Source organism: Chionomys nivalis, chromosome 4, assembly GCF_950005125.1.
Source record: "Chionomys nivalis chromosome 4, mChiNiv1.1, whole genome shotgun sequence".
Taxonomy (NCBI): Eukaryota; Metazoa; Chordata; class Mammalia; order Rodentia; family Cricetidae; genus Chionomys; species Chionomys nivalis.
Window position 1 is genome coordinate 116,719,637 of NC_080089.1, and position 21,725 is coordinate 116,741,361.

Below are 21,725 nucleotides of genomic sequence, written 5' to 3' on the forward strand. Positions count from 1 at the left end.
GTATAGCAACAGCAACAGCAGAAGCAGCAGCAGCAGGAACAGATTAATATGTAAGTGTACACCCCTCCCCAGGCCTTACTCGCTTTGCTTATTTCTGCTGTGTCAACAAGTCCAGAAGAATGTGATTGACACCGAGCCAAGGGATGGGGCAGAGTCAGCCCAGTTATCCCGCGGGGCAGGGTCCCAGCTAAAATGGGCAAAGCCAACTGCAATCAGTCTACTAGCTGACCACAAACTCATGAAAGCCAAGATGACCTGAATCAGGCCAAGACTAAAGAAAGGCCCAATTGAGGCTCCCCAACATGTCCGTTTAATTCCAGGGTATGTTAGTCTAGAAATAACCGGCCGTGGAAATGCGCCATCCCCAACAGAACTTCCACATTTACACATGAGACCTTAGCCTGTGTTCCACGCATAGGCCTGCTTACATACGTGCGCATACAACATACTTGTGACAGACACTCCTTTTGATGAATTATGTTCTAATAAACTCATTTTAAGTTGTAAAGATTATAAGTCAAATCCATTTATCGAGACAAGATAGACGGCTCAGTCTGTAAGATTGCTCACTGTGAGGGATGTGGTGATGCAGGCCAGGACCCAGGCCAGGAACCCTAACCCCGGGGAGCTGGAGAGGAAGAGGTCTCTGGAGCCCAGGCAGCCTAGACTGATTGGTGAGCCCAGGTTCAATGGGGACCCTGTCACAAAAGAAAGGTGTAAAGTGATCAATGACAACACCTAGTGTTGAGTGCTGGCCTCCACAGGCACATGCACACACATGCACACGCATGCACACAGGCATGTACACACATAGTACATTTAGTAACTTTAACTAAATCTAAGCATAATGACATGACTTGCCAAGACAGAGCACTGTAGAGTACTGGTGTGTTCCTCCCCTGGCTGAGTACTGGTGTGTTTCTCCCGTGGTTACGTGACTGGTTGGGAGTTAGACTTTGGGGTCACACTCTGGGGGAAACCACAGGGCTGACTCTGGACCCTGAAGCACACAACTGCCACATCATCCCTGAACTGAGAACTCCCGAGCTGAGCCCTTGTAAGTTGGGACCATCTGTATATAAATCCAGTCATGGCTGAGGGGCCAGGGACAAAGGGTTTGCTCCCTGTCTTCCTCCTACTTCCTGTGATTTACCCTGTGCCCAGCACAGAGGGGAGCTTGTTGAAGGAGCTGCTTTTCACTGAGGAAGGAGGAATAGATAGGTCTTTCCCACCTGTCTACAGAGTATGAAATGGTCTCTAGGCCCACACTGAAATCAACTCTAAACAGAATAATTCGTTCCCAGACCCTGGGTGGCAGGCGAGGGCCAGAAAGTGCCCATTTCGCTGCCCACAAAGCCAGGACTCATTGGCCACTTTTATCCTTCTCAGGGTCCATGCCCCCTGTCTCAAGGGAGGGTGGCTCACAGCAGAACTGGACAGGGTCCAGTGAGAGACAGTGATCCTCGCTTCATAATAAGAGCACTAGGGCCTCGGAGTAGCAAAGGAAGGCCATTTATTTTATGACCTTGCGAAACTGGTTGCTAGCCCAGAACGCCCTCCCAGGTTCCCTCATTAACCTGGTTTCTCGGCCTTAGCTTCTCTCTTTAGCTTAGATTGGTCTTTTTCTCAATAAAACCACGTGTGTGTTCATCTGCATTTTGCATCCCGTTATCGGGAGCATGACCTTGTGGCAAGCTTGGCTGTTAGCAATTTTCTGCTCTCAGCTTTCAGTTTGGGTGGCGGGGCATGGCTTAGTAAGCAGACTGTTAGCGGGCGTGCGTCCACAGTTCCCTGTTCGTCTGCATCTGGACCTAAGCTGGCTCAAGGCACTGAGAATAACGGGCCATCGGGGCTGGAGAGATGGCTTGGCGTTAAGACTGCTCTTCCAGAGGACCTGGTTCAGTTCCCACATCCACATGGCATCTTTAACTCCAGTTCCAGGGGATCTGATGCCCCCTCTGGCCTCCATAGGTATCAGACTTGCACATGGTGCAGACATACACACAGGCAAGAGGCCCAATGCATAAAAAATTCTCATTAAAAACAAACAAACAAACAAACAAAGAACCACTGGTTTTATTTCTCTCTCTCCATTCTCCTACCGTAGAAAGAGGCACTTCTTAGACAGTTTGTGGGTCCCCACCCATGATTCAGCCCTAATATCTCCGTTTCCAAACCCTCCCCAGACAGCCTGCTTCTCAGCCCACACTACCCAATATGGTCTCCAGGCTTAGACATTCATTTACATGAGAACCAATTACAAACAAGCAATAGGAGAACCCAGTTCCTGGTGAGTGTATTCTAACCATTCATCAGCGTCTCTTGAACAGAACAAAGCATGTTTTCATCTCAGGGAGTTCTGCTGGGCCCATTCATAAGCGCATATGCTCGTCCACTCATAAGCCTCTTCCCCAGTCACTTAGGCCCCATCCTCCACTAGATCCCCATCTTTTCTGACCCCCAGTTTCCTGTTATCCTTTTCTTCCTATTTCCTTCTCCTTCTCAGTTCTTCTCTTTCATTCAAAGACAGCAGCCAGGCTCGTCTTTTTCTAGGCCTCAGTATTTCTGCAGTGCACACTCAAGGGTCAGGGCAGCAGTTTGGCGGCTAGAGTTCCTGTCTAGCAACACGAAGCCCTGGCTTCCATCACAAGCTGTGCAAAGTCAGGGGCAGTGGCAGGAATACCTGTAACCCCAGCACCCAGGAAGTGGAAGCAGGGGGTTCGGAGAAAATTCAGGGCCATCCTCAGCTACATAATATGTTTGGAGATAGCCTATGCTATGTGAGGTGAGGTCCTGTCTCAAAACAAAGCAACAACAAAATTCTAATTCCAACCTCCACTTACATTTAGATTAAAGCCCCACTTGTACTACACAGAGGTGTGGCTAGGAATAATTCCACAGACTTCAGGTGAAGGGTTGGGCGCATTTAATTGTAACCTATCTAGACTGCGTTGGAAATGGCTGTGAGCCCACAGTTTCTAGCCGCTTTAGGAACAGAACCCAGGTTATAATAAACCCTGCTGAGAGCTGGATTCTATTCTGCACTGAGCTGGGATGGATCTCAAACAACCGTGGTAAAGCTGCACAATGGGCTTTGTTCCTGAAACTGAGCGTCAGGTGAACACCTAGCCTGGACTGGTAAAGAAGAGCCTACTCGCTGGAGACGGGCCACTGGTGTCTAAGAATCTATTATCACCATGGACTTCCACAGGTAGGAAAGATGATCTCGACACCCCCTCTGCCTTATGGAACCCTCATTCATCTCTAAGCAAATAGCATAATCTGCCAACTCAAAGCAGATTTACAATTCTAGGCAGCCAGAGGAGGTGGTGGAGGGGATATTTTTAGATGTGAGAGAAGTCAAAGTGCCTGAGGGTTCTGGTCCTTCAGGTGAGACAGAAACAAAGCTCTCAGGACAAGCACCTCCAGTGGGGTCATTTGAGGAAGTCCCAGCATAGAATGAGAAGAGAAGGCAGCTGGTACATGACAGCCAGCTGGCCAGCCAGCTGTGGCGAAGCAGCCAAGAGCCTGGGGGGGCGGTGCTGTGTGTTGTAAGGTGCTCACACCTATCTGATGATTTGCTCCAACTAAAGCTCCTCTTTGGACAGCCGCTACCGTGATACTCTTAGGGATGGGAGGGAAAAGAAGGGACTGCACAGGATGGGACAAGATGGGGTGATGTAGGACGGAGTTGGATGGGATGATATTAGAATACCTGGGACAAAATGATCTTGAATGAGTTGGGTTAGATGGGTTGAGTGTGATGGGGTGGGGTTGGAAGGAGTAGGGTGGGATGGGGTGGAGGTGGGGTGGGGTGAGGTGAGGCGGGGTGGAGTGGGGTGGGATGAGATTGGGTGGGGTGTGATGGGGTGGGATGAGGTAGGGTGGGATTGGGTGGGGTGGAGTGGGTGGGATGGGGTTAGATAGGGTGGTATGGTCAGTTGGGAAAGATAGATGGCTTCCAACAACTTGAGAGTGTCTGCTTTGAGCTGTGATGAAAGTCTTCTTCCAAATTCAGACAAATGATCCCTGGCAGCTTCAGAGAATTCTATGAACACGCAGAGGCCTCCTTACCAGGGCACCTGCTTGGGGGAGCTCATCATACGTCTGCTAACAGGAGTGGGACTGAGTAGGACCAAGCCCAACGATGCCTCTTGAAGATACACAGCCAGGACTGTGCTCGGCAGGGATGGAACATGAGTGAATGAGCTGATGGAGTTTGTCTTCAAATACTCTCTCTCTCTCTCTACACACACACACACACACACACACACACATGAAAACAAAACTAAAACCAGGAAAGGTGGGCAGTCGAGGTGAGGGAAAAGGAAGGTCGGATGTGGTGCAGGAAAGAGCTGCTCACCTCCTGGAAGGATGCTGTGAGGGAGAGTCCTGGCCAGCATGGTGTGTGTGTGTGTTCCGTGTCTCCACCTGAGAACAGCTAGCATGCTGTGTGTGTATGTGTCTCTCTGTGTGTGCATGTGTGTATGTGTGTTCCATGTCTCCACCTGAGAGCAGCTAACATGATGTGTGTGTCTCTCTCTATGTGTGTATGTGTGTTCCATGTCTCCACCTGTCACTGGAGGAATGTGCCCCAGTTTACCCCCCTGGTCCTGCCCAGAGAGCAGAGCCCAGTTCTCAGTCCTCCACTGTAGAAGGAGACGGCTTGTTCATTCCTGGCTGCCCAGACCACGGAATAATCACTCAGAAACTATATTATTTGCAATACTGTTTGGCCAATAGCTTAATTGTATTTCTGGCTTACTCATATCCTAAACTTACCCATCTCCATTAATCTGTGCGTCACCATGAGGTCGTGGCGGCAGGCTCCAGTGCAGTTGTCTGTCCCTGGCGGGCTACATGGCTTTTCCCTGACTCTTCCCAGTGCCATCCTCTCCAGGTCTTCCTGAAACGTGGAGTGGGCTAGACCGTGACCACACTGTTTATGAGGAACGTTCCCTGCTGGCGGCTGTGCTATAGTCCCAGGACAGCTCTGTCTGGCTGGCTTCTTTTGGAGTCTTTGGGGACCATCTTATTCAGGTTTGTAAAATCAGAGCCTGTTTTCTACGGTGATCACGGAGGATCAATCCTCAAGGACCCCAGTGCTTGGTGCCTTACCCAGAGATGGTGTTGGGGTTCCACCTGAACCTCAGCCATCTACCTGGGTGAGATCCCAACTACCCCAGCTGCTCTGTGGAAGTGAGGACTGGGATTCCAACTACAGAGGGGCCTCGCAAAGGGGTGGGTAGCAGATTCAGGAGCCGGAAAGCCCAGTTACTTCCAGGAAGGCTCCCACATACCAGCCTTCTACCCTAAGGCTGCGTGAAACTGAAAAGGGGTCACTTGAATTGGGATGTGCCACCGTGGCCAAAGGTAGTTCAAAGAGTTTACCTCTGATAACAGCTCTAGAGGATGAGAGTCCATCATGGTGGGGGAGACAAGGCAGCAGGAAGCAGCAATAAACTCTGAGGCTAAGGGAGACTGTAGACACTGGCTGTGATGGGTACCACTTGGGCTTAGGGTAACTCCAGGAGAAAGAGATAGTTCACTAGAGAACAGGAAAGGGAAGTGGATGAATGTTAACTAGTAGGCCACATCTGTGGAAAGGGGAGGGGAGGTGGGGATGCCCATTTGGGAGAAGGTTTTGCAATTAGGGTGAGTTTCCTTGTGGTCAGCTCCTGCGTTTCATTTATGGGGTGTGAAGGAGGTCGCCCAGATTGGCCAGTGTACAGTTCTAGGAGGACGGCGTGAGCTGCTGTGCTTACAAACAGGAGCGATGCCAACCAGAGGCATGAAATCAGGAGCATGCAAATAAGGGCAGTCTTGGTGAAAGGTCACAGGGTGATAGGATGCAGCTCTGTGGTGTCAGGTGTTAGCAGTTTGGGATCCTGGGCCAAGCTAACGGAGGGAGGGCTCTACTTCCTGGTCCCTCATCAATGGCCTTCCCTGTGTATACAAGACCTTCCTGTGTGAAGACTCAAGGAGCATTCTGGGAGTGAGTAGGACAGTTTGTATGAGGGGCAGGTGGTGAGGAAGTGTGACACACACGCACGTGTACACACACACACACCTGTGTGAGCATACACACACAGATGCACTCATACACACATACACATATTCAGACAAGCACACGTACATACACCCCTCCAACCTATAGAAGCTCCCTAGCCAGCAGAGGTAACCTCTGACTACATAGCTCAGAATCCAGCTGAGGTAACCTCTGACTACATAGCTCAGAATCCAGCTGAGGCAACCTCTGACTACATAGCTCAGATAGAATCTGGCTGAGGTTTCTGGAGAGGAGCTTGGATGTCTCAGGCTGGGGAGATGACCCAGTCAGTACTTCGTGCACTTTGAGAGCCCAAGGCCCCAACTCTGATCCCCAGAATCCCAGTATTCTGTAACATATAAAAGCCAGGCATGGTGGCACATGCTTGACATCCCAATGGTTGAGAAGCAGAGATAGGAGGATCCCTGGGGCTCGACAGCCAGTTCAAACTGTAGCTGAGCCTCCTGGCAAGTTCCAGGCCAAAGTGTCTTTAAAAAAAAAAAAGATCAACCTCTGGCCTCCATACAGGCACTGTGTGTCTGCTACACACACACACACACACACACACACACACACAGAGAGAGAGAGAGAGAGAGAGAAAGAGAGAGAGAGAGAGAGAGAGAGAGAGAGAGAGAGAGAGAGAGAGAGAGAGAGAGAGAGAGAGAGAGATTTTTCATGAGTAACACCAGCTGGCATGAAGGTCCCAGCAACTAAGAACTACAAATGAAGTCATAGTTCTCACACCTGTCCCTGCTCTGAAGTGTGATTTCTAATTGGTCTTAATAATAAAAATCTTGAGTCAGATACTTGTGGGTGGAAGCTGGAAGATCAGAGAATCAGAGAAGCAGAGCAGCCAGACACTGGTTCTTACTTACGAGATCTATAGACTGAAAGGGGTATCTGTCTCTACAAAGTCCTCAGACTGAGTCCTGAACTCCTGTCTCCTCCCACCTTATATTCCACTCTCTGCCCAGTCATACCCCTTCCTGTCTCTACCTCCCTAGTGCTGGGATTAAAGGTATGAGCCACCACCACTTGGCTGTTTCTTTTAGACTGATTCAATCTGGTGTAGCCCAGGGTGACCTTGAACCCACAGAGATCTGTCTGCCTCTACCTCCCGAGTGCTGGGATTAAAGGCGTGTGCCACCACTGCCCTCTAGGCCTAACTAGTGTGGCTAGCTCTGCCCTCTGATCTTCAAGCAAGCTTTATTTGCTAAAGCACAAATAAAATATCACCACATATTACTCTTCCCTCACAAAACTCCCTAATTGGCCTCTGAGTCTTTCTGCCCAATACTTAGACAGCAAAAGGAGAATTCACTTCCCAGGAGGCTGCTGCCCAGCAGAACAGCACAGCCCCTGCCCCACATCCTCCCAGACCTGCCCCTATGGAAAACATCAGGGGCAGCTTCCAAACTGGTATCTTAGCTAGAGTTTTTATTGCTGTGAAGAGACACCATACCTCAGCAACTTTTGTGAAGGAAAACATTTCACTGGGGTTACAGTTCAGAGGCTTAGTCCATGACCATCATGGGGGAACATGGTGGTGTGCAGGCAGACATGGTGCTGGAGAAGGAGCTGAGAATTCTACATCTTTGATCCCACAGGCAATAGGAAGTGAACTGAAATCCTGGGCATGGCTTGATCATATATGAGACCTGAAAGCCACCCCCACAGTGACACACTTCATCCAACAAGGTCATAGCTTCCTGTAGTGTCATTCCCTGTGAGTTTATGGAAGCCAGTTACATTAAAACTACTACAACGGGCATGTAGCCTTTCCTATATGGAAGGTGGTTCCAACCCCAGGGAGTTCCAGTTGTTTGACCCTCTTGGGTTGCCATCCGTAGGCATCATATGGAAGTCCACACCACTTCCTATTTGAGGCAAAGGTCAGTCGTAGTCACTCAAGGCCACACAGTCTTGACCCTGCCCATCCTCTTCCATCCATCACTCACTCTCACTCAGTGGAGCAGCACCCGACAAGTGAGGGTTGTCATTCTGTCCTGGCTCCTTTTGTCCCCAGCGATGACCCCTTCTCCATCTGTGGCAATAGAATACCTACTCTCATGGGTTTCTTTGCAGACTTGCACAGTAACACAGCGGCTCATTGACCTTCTCTTCAGGGCCTGTCACATCCTGTCACCCCAGCAGACTAGACCTGCATCTCTCCATCCTCTCTGCCTAGAATATCCTTCTGGCCTCCCGCCCTTCCCCAGCCTGCCCAGGGAACTGAGATTCTGTAAGACTTAATTCAACTCTTCTGTCTCCTTTGGGACCCTCAATGGTAACCCAGCAACAGAGTGGGTTGAGCTACCTGTGGACTTTGTACCTTCATCACACTGTAGAGCAAGAAACCCTATCCGAGTTGGCCATCCCCACTGACTCTGTGTTTCTTGAAGCCGGAAACTCTGTCTCAGTTGTTTCTCTGGACTCTGTACCTAACACCGAGGAAAGGCCGAAGATAAAGTCTTCCAGAATATATTTGCTAACTAGTACTGCATAGCAAGTCACCCCCAACCCAGGGTCTGAATCAACAAGAATCCTTTATTTCTGTTTTTGTCAGGGTCACCATTGCTGTGACAAAGCAGCATGACCACAGAGAGCTGGGAGGACAGGGTGGTGACTGGAGTAAAATGGTCTCCATAGACTCATAGAGAGTGGCATGAGGAGGAGGTGTGGTCTTGTTGGAGGAAGTGTGTCACTGGGGCGGGCTTTGAGGGGTCAAATGCTTAAGCCAGGCCCAGTGTCTGTCTCTGCTGCCTGTGGATCCACTGCCTCTCTAGTGCCATGTCTGCCCGCATGTCTCCAGGTTTCCCTGACAGATAATTGTCTAAACATCTGAATTGGAAGTCAGGCTCCAATTAAATACTTTCTTTAATAACATGTTGCCATGTTCACGGTATCTTTCCAAAGCAATAAAACCCTAACTAAGATGAAAGGCTTCATTTAACTCACATATCTACATTACTGTTCATCAGTGAAGGCAGTCAGGACAGGGACTCAAGCAGGGCAGGAACCGATGTAGAGACCATGGAGGGGCGCCACTTAGTGGTTTGCTCCTTATGGCTTGCTCAGCCTGCTTTCTTATAAAATGTAGAACCACCAGCTCATAGGTGGTCCTACCCACAATGGTGTGGGCTGCTGTGTCCTACAGAATATCTCGTAGACTCTTTCATGAGTCAGGAAACCCGAAAGACCATCTCACCTTTAGGCAAGTTTAGCAGTCCTCTCTCTGCAGGTTCTTTGTGTCCAGTTTATGCAACAGTCCAGGCAAGAGCAGTTTCTTGCCCAAATGTCTATCAAACTCCATAAGGATCCTCTTCGATGCCCATCTTCCTCTCAAAGTAGCTTGGTGCTGCCATGAGCAGATGTGTCTCATTGTCATGAAAAGCCCTAAGTTATTAAAACATTAAATGTCATATTTTGTAGTCTTTGAAAGATATGAAAAATGCCTATCTAGCTGAAATATATCTCTATATATCTAGAAAATCTAACATGACTACAAGCTTGACTATTATCGATGATTATCCACTAACAACCTATATTTCTTAATTATACATTACATTTTTAAATGAACTACGTAATCACAATACTTAATCAAGAGCAGAAATACATATACATATAACAAAATTGACCTTAAAATCCATACCAATGCAAATTATTCATATCTATATCATATCCCTCTTTAAGTGTAAAAGAAAATTTATAAACAATATTTGGGAATACAGGCGCAGGCACCACTCTGTTGGTGGAGCGGCGGGGCTGCGTCCTGCCACCCAGTTAGCTTTACCCGGAATAATTACACGGAAATTGTATTCTTTTAAACACTGCCTGGCCCATTAGTTTTAGCCTCTTATTGGATAACTCTTACATATTGATCTAACCCATTTCTAATATTCTATGTAGCACCACGAGCTGGCTTACCAGGAAAGACCTTAACCTGTGTCTGTCTGGAGTGGGAGAATCATGGCGACTCCTGACTCAGCTTCTTTCTCCCAGAATTCTGTTCTGTTTACTCCACCTACCTAAGGGTTGGCCTATCAAATGGGCCTAGGCAGTTTCTTTATTAATTAACCAATGAAAGCAACAGATTAGAAAGAAATCACTCCCACATTAGATAGAAGACCCACCTATATCAACTAATTAAGAAAATTAAGCCTATGGAGTCATTTTTCTCTACTGAGGTTCCCTCTTCTCAGATGACATTTTTCCTGATGAAATCTCTGTATTGGTTTCTTATTCCTGTAACAAAATGAATCGCAGAAGAAACTTAAGGGAGGGTGGGTTTATTTGGGCCCAAGGTTGAAGGGGTGGAGTTGACCACGATGGGAAGATGCGGTGTCAGGAGTGGCTCTAGCTGCAGCACGCGTGGGGGTTGTTCCACAGCTATGCATCCATCAGGAAGCACAGAGCGATGGTCGCTGGTGCTCAGCTCATTTTCTCCTGTTTATTCAGTCCGACAGCCCAGTTCCCAGGGCTGATGTTGCCTACACTCAGGCTGGGTCTTCCCACCTCAGCAGAGCTTCTCTAGTAACGCCCAGAAGTGTCTCCTAGGGGATTCTAAATCCGGTGATGTGGACAATCACGACCAACCATCTCATCAGGGTTAATCCTAGCACGTAGGTGGATCTCTGTGGGTGATTACTCACCCCAGCATCTGAGTGGTGAGTCACACACAGGGGTGACTGGATGCCTGCTGATTCTGTGTCTTCAGTGAGGCTCAGGAGGAGGCTGTCTCCTGGAAGAACTCACTTACAGACTACTTAGCTCCACCTGGCCTGGTCTCCCTCCATCGCAGTACGATTGGAAACCCAAACCTAGGGCTTTCATCACTCACGCTGTGCACACTCCTCGTCTACCCAACCAATGTTTACCCAGGACGAAATGGTAGACATGCTGGGGACCATTCCCCATGCGAGCCCCTGTTCTAACATCTTGGGATGTCTTTATATAAGTCACTTTTCTGGTCAGACGTACCAGAAGGACTCAACATTAGCTAAATTCTCTATAACTGCTCTTTTGAAAACATACTATAGGCTGGGCATGGTGGCACACACCTTTAGTCCCAGCATTGGGGAAGCAGAGACAGAGGCAGAGCTGGGTAGATTTCCGTGATTTTGAGTGTGAGTCCAGCCTGGCCTAAATAGTGAATTATAGGATAGGCAGGGCTACACAGAAAAGCACTATCTTAAACAAACAAACAAACAAACAAATAAGAAAAAAATAAGAAAACACACCAGCACAAGCACAGGGACATATCCTTGCCTGTGTTTGCTAATGCTAGTGCGTGGGTAGGGTGGTACAAAGAATGTGTTCTTATTGACTTTCATCCCAAGTTAATGGTTAATTTTGTCTCCTCAATGACCTTATTGCTTGTGGACTTTGGTCAGAAAAACATTTCACGCTGAATGGAGCAGCAGAGTATTGCCCTGGCTCAACTTCATTTTATCAGTTTATTTCCATTAAGGTAGGAGACACTGGTTCCCTAAAAATAGGATGTGTCAAAAAATAAAGCTTAAAGCTTACTAACAAGTGATTCGCTATCTCAAACTCTGCTCACATGTTAAGGTTCAAAATAGGGGTGGAACACACGCATGCACGTGCACACATATGCACACACGCGTGTGCACATACATGGTGCTTCTAAAAGTTAGAGACATCTATGTAATAATTTGGAAAGCAACTCTTTATAGGTCACTTAGTAAAGACCTTTTGCACGTGTGTGTATGCATGCATGTGTGTGTGCACGTGTGTATGTATGCATGCGTGTGCGTGCGTGCACGTGTGTGTGCAGGCACGTGTGTGTGCATGCATGTATTTGCGTGCACGTGTGTATGTGGGCACACCCAATCAAACATGTGGAGGCCAGAGACTGCCTTTAGGACGTCTTCTTCAATCACTTCTCCCCCTTATTAATTTTTGAAAACTTCTTACATGCGTACACTGCAGCTGAATTGTACCCACCTCCCTTCCCCTCCCTCAGCTCCTCGTGGCCCAGCTACCACCACCTCCTCTCCCTCCTCTGCTCCACTTTCAATGCTCTTTCTGTTCTTTTGATGATGCAGGGAATCCAATCAGTGCTGTCCATATGTGCAAGGCTGTGGAAATATCTACTGGGCATGTGGGACTTGCCAGGGGTCAACACTTAAAGAATGGGGACCCTTCCTGCTATCACAACCGCTAACTGCCCTCAGCTAGAGACAAGGCCTCTGGCATGCCTTGCCTCCCGACTCCATGCTAAATTTTCAACCAACTTGATCTCGTACAGGCCTTGGACAGGCAATTACATGGAACAGGGTCTGTCTCTGAACCTGGAGATTGCCTGGCTAGTCAGAGAGCCTGGGGACCCTCTGTCTCCCCACCCCAAACCTGCCCACACTTCTCATGTTATGTGGGCAGGACCCAGCCATGACAAGCTCAGTGGGGCCTGAGCTTCAGTTTACCCTAAGGCAATACCTGGTTCCAAGGAAGACCACCCAGGCACCACCCAGGACCAGACCATCCAAGAGAAAATCCCTAATGTTCTAAAGCCCAGCACACAGCAAACACTCATCCCCTTAGCCCCTTTCACCAGGAAATCCCTAGACAAACGTCAGCCAATCAGGGGTTCTTAGAAATCCCTCTCCCCAACCTCTGCTATGATAAAAAACCCCACCCCAACGGAGTTCAAGGCGCTCTGATTGTGCCAAGCGTTGGACACTCAGGGAGTCCAAGCAGCCTTCAGGCAGCCATTTTGTTAAGATCCACCATTTTGAAAATGGTGGTCAAGACTTACTCATTAAATCCTCTCCACCCCCATGTCTGTGGAAAAAGCAATTGGATCTAGTTCTTTTTTTTTTTTTTTTCTATTTTGATGAGGCCTTAGAGCAATATTCTGGAAGTCCCCCAAGCAGCATGGACCATATCTTTTCCATTCAGGAAAGAGCCGGCATCCAAATCTGCACATTTAATCTGCCATTCTGTCTCATTGATGGATTCCACCTATTGTGTACTTGAAATGAAGGGAAGGTTTATGTGAGCACAGAGAGACTGGCAGGCAGCTCAGAGAATAAATCACCTTGGAACTGGAGGGATTTCTGCAGCGGAGGTAACAAGCAACCACAATCTGCTTTGGTGCCCAGCCCAGAAAGTGGGGTTGAGACACTGGCCATGTGCTCGGTTCCATACTGTTTGCTGCTCAGCGCTGTGGGCACCCTTCCTGCTGGCCAACACGGGAGAGGCAGCTGCTCATGGTGGCACACCAGGGCCCAGGCTGTCAGAGGAGCTTCTTTAGGAAGGATTTAGATAACAGAGGGGAGGTTGCCAGCAGGGTGGGGAGGAAGAGGCACAGTTACTGACCCCAGACAATGAGGTGGGTGGGAGAAGGGACCATATCGCCTTCATTGGCCTTTCCAGAGTCAAACAGGTGACAGGCCTCTGTGTTGGGCTTTCTGCACCAGCCCCCCACCCCCCCAGGCTCCCAGCCAAGATGGAAAGGTAATGAAAAGAGTGCCTATCTCCCATGGCATTAGGGAGTGCTACAGTGTGGTTAGCCTGCCAATCACACACAGTGGCAAGGCAAGATGGGTCTCTCTGCCCCAAGGAAGGGCAGGGTCCTTGCAGGCTGGTAATTCACAGTCTCATTGTGTCTGGGCCACTAGCTAGGTGTGTGAGCCTGAATAGTAGCTGTTTAGTTTTGGTCAATTTGACAAAAACCTAGCTAGACACACCTGAGATGAAGGACTCTCTATTGAGGATGGGCCAACATCAGACTGGCCTGTGGGCATATCTACTTGCTGTTTCCTTGACTACTGATTGAAGTAGCTGGGCCCAGCCAACGTGGGCAGATCAATCTCTAGTGGGCTGTATAGGAAAGGTAGTTGAATGAGCCATGGCAAGAAACCAGTAAGCAGAGGTCCCTCATGGCCTCGGCTTCAGTTCCCGCCTGCAGCTTCCTGCCTTGGCTTCCCTCCATGAGGAATGGTAAGCCGTGAGGCAAATAAATCATTCTCTCCCAAACTGCTTTTGACCCTGTGTTTATCAGAGTAGAAGAGAAGAAGCTGGAAGAGGTGAGCTCTCTACATTGTCACTTTTACCAGGGCATATAGCAAAACACCCAGCAAGATGCTGCCAATGAAGGAGGGCTTTATTCATGCTCACAGTTCCCATGAGAAGAAAGTAGCTGGTCATCTTCCCCCCGCCATGGGCTCAAGCTTCGGGGCCAGGAATTTCTAACTCATGGCCACTGAAATTCAAGCTACACAAATAACAAATAATAACACAATTTTAGAACAGGTCGGGAAGTGGTAGCACACACCTTTAATCCTAGCACTCAGGAAGCAGAGGCAGGCGGATCTCAGTGAGTTCAAAGCCAGCTTGGGACATCCAGCATGCTTACACAGAAAAACCCTGTCTAGAAAAAACAACCAACCAACAAATAAATAAATAAGTTATTGGAAACATCCATCTATGTTTTGAGCACACAGAGTGGAGTCTGATTTTACTGGCGTCTAGAGTACACTAGGATGATGCGCGACGTGAATATCATTTAAATTAAATTTTAAACACCAAGATTCATTGAAATAAACTCTTAGGATTTGTATATTTTTCAGCATTATGTACATTCTAGATTTTACTTAAAAACAAAAACTTCTGACTTAGGAGACGGTTATTACTTTTTCATAAGTAATAGCTGCCTTAACTCCATAGCTTACCGATCCACATCATTCTTAAATATTTTATTTAAACTCAGGCTGTTTACAGATAATTATACAATGCAACAAGACAGAGGGGAGTTTGTCATTAAAAAATGATGGCATTTGCAATAACATCATTGAATACTTTAAATTTTAATGTCACATGTTACAATAGTATCCAATAAAACAAAAACTACAATAATCTATTTCAATCAGTCATTGCATAAATATGTGTATTAATTGCTTCATTTTTACATTATTGAAACAAAGCCCCCATTTTATTAAGAAGAGCAAAAGTGTAAAATATTAATATGAATTGCATTTGCTAAAATAACACTGATTGAAGCATCCTAAAACTTAAAAATAAAATCACCTTAAAAAAAAAAAAAGTCTAGAGCCAGGCGTGGCGGGATGCACCTGCAATCCCAGCACTCAGGAGGCTAAAGCAGAAAAATTGCAGCTTGGGCAACTTAGGAGAACTGCCTCAAAAAACAAACAAATGAGAAATCAGATTTAGCACTTAAGAATATTATGGGTTGGCCTATGTGACAGACTTTATTTATTTAAAACTCTGTGGCTTTATGGCTAGACATGGTGGTGCACACCTTTAATCTCAGCACTGGGTTGGGGGGATAAGCAGGTAAATCTCTGAGCTCGAGGCCAGACTGGTGTATATGGTGGGGTCTAGGACAACCAGAACTACAGAAGAGACCCTATCTCAAAAGCAACAACAAACAAACAACAAAACAAGGCTCTGGAGAGATGGCTCACTGCTTAAGACCACTGGCTGATCTTCCATAGGATCCTGATTCAATTTCTAGCACCCACAAGGCAGCTCACAGTTGTCTGTAACTCCAGTTCCAAGGAATCTGATACCCTCACACAGACACATGCAGGCAAAATACCAATGAACATAAAATAAAATAAAAATAAGTTATTAAACAAAACAAAAACTATCTCTGCTCTATCAAAAATGTCAGAAATGAAAGTATTCAAGGACTTAGATCCTAGAGGGATACATCTGGTCAGCCTAGATTTTGCATATGTTATTTGTAAGTAGAGGGATAAAAATAACCCAGAAAGAAAATATCATTTATCACCATGACATATCCCTACAGGGAAGTGCCGTTCCTCCACAACAATGGGAGAAGAGAAAGGACAGACATGTTCTCGACTTCATCTCTCAGGCAGCTGGACCACCTGTCTCCAGGAGGGGAGAATGTTGGAAAAATGAACAAGGACACAAGGGAGGAGACCTGTGCTTCCAGGGTGCTGCCAATCATAGTGAATTGATTGCTGGTGTCAGTCACTTTCTTGAATGAAGAAGAGGCAAATAGAAGGAGGGATTAGAGATTACTCAGAAGTTAAGGGCACTTACTGTTCTTGCAGAGGACCTGAGTTCAGTTCCAAGTTCCCACGTTGAAGAAGGACACTAAAAAGAAATCCCACACTAGCTCAGAATTGAGTATAATAAAGGGTTATTTATTTAGGGGTAGACTCACAGATCACAATCCTCTGCACGAATGGGAAACAAGAACCTAATCACACCACCAGAAGAGAGAGCGAGCCTGTGCTTTACATCGGCAGTTATAGTATAAGAGGCCACACTCAAGTGGGTGAGTAACTTAAAGGCTACTGCTGTAGGAATTCCTACAGCACCTCCCCTTTTTGTTTAAATAAGAAATTTCTAAGCCTAATACAAAATTATATCCAATAAGAACTAATATCGCCGGGCGGTGGTGGCGCACGCCTTTAATCCCAGCACTTGGGAGGCAGAGGCAGGTGAATCTCTGTGAGTTTGAGACCAGCCTGGTCTACAGAGCTAGTTCCAGGACAGGCTCCAAAGCCACAGAGAAACCCTGTCTCGAAAAGCCAAAAAAAAAAAATTAGGATTACAACAAGCATAAACAATATCAAGCAAGAAACATGATAAATGTTTCAATAATTATCCTATCCTAAGGAGTTTAAGTCTTGTATTATAAATAACTTGTCCAAGTCATGAGAGGAAAGTAACTACAACTATCTAGTCTTCAACCACATTGAAGACCTGAGATAGGAAATATTACTTGAGTAAACAGGAAGTACAATCAAGCAACTTCCAAAATGTGCAACAGATGACAGAGACAACTGACTACCTGCACAATCACCCAAAGTCTCCTTTGCAATATTGGAGCAATCAACTTTGGCTAAGGCCTAGAGTAACTGACAGACCATTTTCAGAGGCAGGACATTTTTCAAAACTGTCTTTCCCTGTCTTGGCAAGATTTGACAGTTTTTTCTTGTATCTTGCTTGTCCTGTTTGGACACCATGCATTTTGTCAGTGGTCGATGCATGGTCAGTTCCTTGCCCAAAGGCCAGTTTTGCCAAGAAGAAAAAACTCCAAGTAGAGTTCCTTCGGTGCTCAACATTCTCTCAGGAATAGATCGGTGCTGCCAGGAGCAATCGTGTCTCATGTCAAAAAGAACCCTAAGTTATTTAAATGCCATATTCTCCAGCTCTTTGAAGTGGTTGAAGATTACCTGTCTATGCAGAATACAATTTCTATGTCTTTAAAGAACCTGATTAGTCTAACTATAAGTATGACAAACATGGATGACAATTGACCTATAATTCTTAATACCTATATAACTTAAAGACTAAGAATTCATATTAGAATATTCTGCCATAAGCAACTGTGAAACAAATGAGGACAATGACCTCGAAATGTAAACAATGCATAAGTATCTTAATCAGATTAATGGAGATGGGTTAAACTAATATCTAAGAGTTATCCAATAAGAAGTTAGAGCTAATGCCCAAGCAGTGTTTTGATTAATACAGCTTCTGTGTGATTATTTCAGGGCTAAGCTCACCGGGAGGCCAGGAAGAACAAACATGCCCTTCCCTTTCAACAATTGGCGACCCAGTGTGGCCAACTAACTACACATAAAACCTGAGTAATATATTTATGGGGGCATTTTCCATCCCTTTCTGTTTGTTCAACATATCCTTTATAGTTCAATTTGATCTTTCTATTACTGCCTGACCTGTAGGATTGTTTGCTATACCTGTAATATGCTTTATATTATAATAAGCAAAAAACTGTTTCATTTTTTAGAGATATATGCTGGACCATTATCTGTCTTTATTTGTGCAGGTGTATCCATGATGGCCATAACTTCTAATTAATAAATGTGTGATTACTGAATCAGCCTTTTCTGAGCTCAAAGTAGTTGCCCATTGAAAACCTGAATAAGTGTCAATGGAGTGGTGTATATATTTTAATTTTCCAAATTCTGCAAAGTGGAACACATCCATCTGCCAGATTTCATTCCTTTGAGTATCCTTTGGGTTACTCCCTGCAGGTAGCAGTGTTTGGCTAGAGAAAGAGCAAGTAGGACATCTTGTTATAATCTCCTTAGCTTGTTGCCATGTAATGGAAAACTCTTTCTTTAAACCTTTGATATTTACATAATGTTTTTATGAAATTATGAGGCCTTCAACACATTTCTAATCAACAATTAATTTCTGCATTGATTTGTGTTAGAGGACCTGGCAGACATGTATGGGATCAGATATGTGTTATGTATATGGGTCAAAGCCTATTCCTGATTATGTCTTGAACTTGTATGAATAATGAAGTAAATTCTGTATCATCTGGTATAAATTAAGCATTTTCAAAATGAAAAGCAACTCCATCTGCATATTATGAATCAGTAACTATATTAAGATGTTCTTTAAAATCCCTTAGTACCATGAGAATAGCATATAATTCTGCCTTTTGTGCAGAATTATAAGGGCTTTGTTCCACCTTACTTAAATCTTCTGATTCATAACCTGCCTTTCCCTATTTATTTGCATTAGTACAGAATGTATGGGCTCCAGTTATTGGGTGTGTCCCATACAATTCAGGGAAGGATCTAAGTAGTTCTCTTTATAAGGTTAATTCTATCACTTTTGGGATAATTGCTATTAATCTCTCCTAAAAAATTAGCACAAGCTCTTTGCCAAGGTTCATTGTCTTCCCATAATTTTTTCATTTCATCAGAAGTAAAAAGCACTATAATCTCTGCTGTGTATATACCTGCTAGTTGACAAAGTCTCAATTTTCCTTTTATAATTAATTCAGAGACTTTTTCCACATAAGTTTTTAATTTTTTACTTGGTTTGTGTGGTAAAAAGATCCATTCTAAGATAATATCTTCCCTTTGTATTAAAATTCCTGTGGGGGGAATTCTAGAAGGCAATATGACTAGAATGTAATTAAGATTTGGATTCATCCTATCCACATGTGCTTCCTGTAATTTTTTCTTCAACAACAATCAATTCCTTTTCTGCTTCAGCTGTTAATTCACTAGGACTATTCAAATGTTTATCACCATCTAAGGTTTTGTTTAAATGAACTATTAGATCAGTTGTTATCCCAACAGCTGATCATAGACTGGAAATGTCTCCTAACAATCTTTGAAAGTCAATAAGAGTTTGTAATTGGTCTCTCCTAATTTGTGCCTATTGTGTTCTAATTTTCTGCAAACCTATTTTATAACCTAGGTAATTGATAGAATCTCTTCTCTGTATTTTTTCAGGAGAAATTTGTAATCCCTATTTTAGCAAAGCTTTCTTTACTTCTTCAAACATTCTTTCTAAAGTATGTTTGAATCAGATAGCAAAATATCATCTATGTAATGGTAAATTATAGATTTAGAAATTTTTTATGTATTATTTACAATGGCTGACTTACAAAGTATTGGCATAGGGTGGGGCTATTGAGCAATACCTATGGAAGGATGGTCCATTGGTATCTCCTAGTAGGTTGAAAATTATTATAAGTAGGCACTGTGAAGGTAATTTTTTTTCTGTCCTTTTCTTGTAAAGGTATAGTAAAAAAAACCCATTTTTAAAAATCAATAACTATAAGAGGCCATCATTTTGGTAACAGAGAAGGCAGAGGAATTCCAGATTGTACAGGGGCCATAGGCTGAATTACCTTGTTGACAGCTCTTAGATCTGCCACCATTCTCCATTTACCAGATTTCTTTTTAACAACAAATACAGGAGAATTCCAGGGGCTGGTTGATTCTTCAATATGGTGAGCATCTAGTTGCTCCTATACTAGCTGTTCTAAAGCCTACAGTTTGTCTTCTGTTAACAGCCACTGTTTAACCCATATCGGTTTCTCAGTTAACCATTTTAAAGGGGGGATTGTTGACACCTCTAAATATTTGCTAGTTGCTTTGTGTTCTTGTACAGCCTGAATGGCTGGTAACCTTTATATAAAGTACCTTATAATATCCTTCCCAGAATTATGAGTTTCTGGGGCTGTAGGAATGATAATCTGGGTTTTCCATTGCTGCAGCAGGTCATGACCCCATAAATTTACTGCAATATTAGCCATATATATGGCCTCAGTTTCCCTCTTTGACCTTCTAACCCAATACAGTCAACCCATCGCGTGCTTTGTTTAACTTGAGATATGGTTCCAATTCCTAGTGATTGAACATCTACCTCCTGAAGAGGCCAATTTCAATGCCGAGATTCTGGAGTAATGATACTCACATCCGCACCAGTGTCTATCAAACCCACAATTACAATGTCATTTATATGCATTCTTAGGTTTGGTCTTTGATCATTTGTAAAAGTCTGTCAGGATATATGTTTCCTATTTCCTATTGGTATTTTTAATTTATCCTCCATGCTTATTCCATCATCCAGAACAATATGGTCTCTTACAGAAGGCTCTAGATTTTTTAATTTTCCTGGTGAGACATGTTCTCTACAGTGACTGGGAATGACTGGACCACATTTGGCTTGGGGGCCTGTGAATGACCTCCCAAGGAGGTTCCTAATGGTATCGGATTGCCTTGTCTGTCTTTTGTTGATCTGCATTCATTGGTCCAATGTAGGCCTTTGCCACACCTTCTACATATACCTGAAGGCTGACTCCTCCTATTCTTGCCATTCCCAGAAGAGATATTATTCCTAGGAATTCCTTGTCTACAACCCCTTCTCAGATGTCCTATTCTACCACAATTAAAACACTTGGTGTTTTGATGTCTCCTCATTCCTTTGGAAACTGCTTCTCCTACCCAAGATTCAGTATCATAGTCAAATGTCTCTATGTTCATTGCATGCAGAATCCATACATCTACTGGTGCTGATCTAACCTTTAAAGGCCCAAGTATCTTTTTGCATTCTAAGTTGGCATTTTCAAAAGCCAGAGGTTCAATAAGTACTCATCTAACATCTGAGTCTGTTACTTCTATTTGTACAGCCTTAGTTAGTCTTTATAAAAAGCCACTAAAGGGTGCTCTCTGGCCCCATTTAACCCTGGTATATGATTCAATTTATTCCTAGTTCTTAAATCCTGTCCCAAGCATTTAAGGCTGCTTTGTGGCATAGGGACAAGATTTGTTCATTGTAAAGAGCTTGAACCTGTGGGTCAGCATAAGTGCCCTCACCAAGAATTTGATCTTGGGAAGTCTCAAGTCCTTTTGCTTTTCCCTGTTGCTCTAAAATTTTAGACTCTTCTTTGAAATGGCATTTAAACATTAGTTGAGGCTCATCATCCAGGACTGCTGAAACTAACTGAAGCCCATTATGTGGTATTGCCTTAATGCTAGAAACCCATGTCTTTATCATCTCCCTAACAAATACAGAACGTAAGCCATAAGTTACTACAGCTTACTTAATTTCTTTTAGATTATTCATTCCTATAGGTATCCATCTACTTTCTTTGGATCCTTTTGGGCCTTTAGGACTTTTGTTTTGTCAGAGTTAATTACAGGGTAGGAATATAAAACCCTGGGTAAGTCATCTCTGACAGCTAATGGAGATGTTAAATCCTGTCCTTGTACCTTCTTTCCCTGCTTGTCAGCTCCAATAATTTCCTCAATCATTTCAAATCTTTTTACTACTGTCTTTTGTAAAGCCTGAATCTCCTAGCCTTTATATATCTCTAGTGATTTAATTGAAGCACCTAGTCTCTGCTCCTCACTCTGTACATGTGATTACAAGGTTT